This window comes from Arachis hypogaea, chromosome 11, assembly GCF_003086295.3.
Source record: "Arachis hypogaea cultivar Tifrunner chromosome 11, arahy.Tifrunner.gnm2.J5K5, whole genome shotgun sequence".
In the NCBI taxonomy this organism is placed as follows: domain Eukaryota; kingdom Viridiplantae; phylum Streptophyta; class Magnoliopsida; order Fabales; family Fabaceae; genus Arachis; species Arachis hypogaea.
Window position 1 is genome coordinate 100,716,192 of NC_092046.1, and position 2,455 is coordinate 100,718,646.

At 37.8% G+C, this 2,455-nt stretch overlaps 1 non-coding gene across 1 annotated transcript; it reads left to right on the forward strand.

The window, feature by feature from the left end:
* Positions 1-1,432: 1,432 nt before the first annotated feature.
* On the forward strand, positions 1,433-1,540 carry LOC112724231 (small nucleolar RNA R71). The gene has a single exon (XR_003163405.1). It is a non-coding gene; the product is annotated as a small nucleolar RNA R71 (small nucleolar RNA).
* Positions 1,541-2,455: the final 915 nt, after the last annotated feature.

The window sequence follows — 2,455 nt, forward strand, 5'->3', positions numbered from 1 at the left end:
CTGCTTTTGTTTGTTACGTTGAAAGAGGGTGAGGTTGCGACTGTTAGGGTTAGGAATTTTGGGAATTAGAGTTTTCTGAGTTAATTTGGGGATTTTGGAATTTAGGGTTAGAAATTAGAGATGTTACAGGGAGTGGTGATGGCGCAGAGTCTTCTCTGATTTGGGGGTGATGAATGATGATGGCACAGAGTCTTCTCTGGGTTGGGGGTGGCGTGAAGAAGGGAAAAACTAAGGTGAGGTTTTATGTTTTCATTTTATTTGGCTAAGTGTTTGTATGTGGATCATTTGCTGAAAATTGAAAAAAAATTTACTAAGTGTTGGACATTTGACTTAAGATAAATTAGGCAACACTTTTAAAGTGTATCTGAAATCTGACAAATAGGTTACTCTTTAAAAGTGTATTCTTTGGTGTAAAAAGTGAACCCATAGCTTTTAAGATAAGGCTACGTTTTATAAGTGATATTTATAATACCTAAGGCTACACTTTTCAAGTGATGCCACAAATGTGTTTTCTATTCTCCTACAAAAAGGAAACACGGAGAAAAGCGTAGCCTATTCCTAGAATAGGCTACGCTTTTCAAATGTAGCTTAAAAAAAGTGTGGCTGAATGGGTATTTTTCTTGTAGTGCCCCCTTGGGATTCACGTCCTCTCCTTCCCTTACAGGTTCGGCCATGGTGCTTATGTCAATGGCCTTGCACTCTCCTTTTGGATTCTCTTCTGTATTGCTTGGGAGAGTACTAGGAGGGATTTCAGTGATCCTTTTACTCAGCTGGCCCACTTGTGCTTCCAAATTTCTAATGGAAGACCTTGTTTCATTCATGAAACTTACAGTGGCCTTGGATAGATCAGAAACTAAGTTTGCTAAATTAGAAGTATTTTGTTCAGAGTTCTCTGTCTGTTGCTGAGTGGATGATGGAAAAGGTTTATTATTGTTAAACCTGTTTCTTCCACCATTATTAAAGCCTTGTTGAGGCCTTGATCCTTCCATGAGAGATTTGTATGATTTCTCCATGATGGATTATAGGTGTTTCCATAAGGTTCACCTAAGTAATTCACCTCTGCTATTGCAGGGTTTTCAGGATCATAAGCTTCTTCTGCATAAGAAGCCTCTTGAGTACTGTTGGATGCAGCTTGCATTCCATTCAGACTCTGAGAAATCATATTGACTTGCTGAGTCAATATTTTGTTCTGAGCCAATATGGCATTCAGAATATCAACTTCAAGAACTCCCTTCTTTATAGGCGTCCCATTACTCACAGGATTCCTCTCAGAAGTGTACATGAACTGGTTATTAGCAACCATGTCAATGAGTTCTTGAGCTTCTGCAGGTGTTTTCTTTAGGTGAATGGATCCACCTGCAGAAGTATCCAATGACATCTTTGATAGCTCAGATAAACCATCATAGAATATATCCAGGATGGTCCATTCTGAAAGCATGTCAGAAGGACACTTTTTGGTCAACTGTTTGTATCTTTCCCAAGCTTCATAGAGGGATTCACCATCTTTTTGTTTGAAGGTTTGAAAATCCACTCTAAGCTTGCTCAGCTTTTGAGGAGGAAAGAACTTGGCTAAGAAAGCCGTGACTAGCTTATCCCAAGAGTTCAGGCTGTCTTTAGGTTGAGAGTCCAACCTGTAAATCATGTTGCTTGTATGCGAAGTTTGTATTCGTAGGTTTTGATGAATGACAAACCAACAAACGACATGAAAGACAAACCAACAAACAACTTGAATGAACAAGCATGTTGAAAGATCAACCAACATTCAACGTTGAGGAATGAAGAGTTGAAAGCAACACAACAACAACAAGAAACTCAAGTCCACAACATTTGAAGACAAGTATAGTGTCTTAGGACTTAGGTAACTTCTTGTTAAGAACCAATTGCTAAATCTCTCAACACACACTCACAAAATGTTTTGATGCACATCTTGCAATTCGATGCTAGCCAAATGGTTTAAAAACTTGTTTTCAAAGGTACAAAAGCATAGGAATTGACTCCAACAAGTTTGAAATCAATCCTAAGTATTTTGAAGTGATTTTAAGCCATTCTTTAAGGTTTGCATCGATGCACACTCATCTTGCATCGATGCAAAGCATGCGACGACTTGTTGCATCGATGCAAAGATGTTTGCATCGATGCAACCTAGCTGAAAATTCAAATTTCAGCTTCAAAGACACATTTGCATCGATGCAAAGTGTTATGCATCGATGCAAATGATTCAAAAACATAAAAAACGGCTAGTTTTGACAAAAAGGCTCCATCCCATTAACTACCCAACGTTTCTAAGGTTTGGGGAGTATATAAATAGATGGATTGAAGCCTTATTTCAAATACTTGAGTATTTGCAAACTATCTTGTTCATATTCTTTCATTCTACACATTTTTTTTAAGGTGTTATAATACACAATTTGAGAGAGCAATATCAATTGGTTCAATAGTGCTAAACTTGTAATCA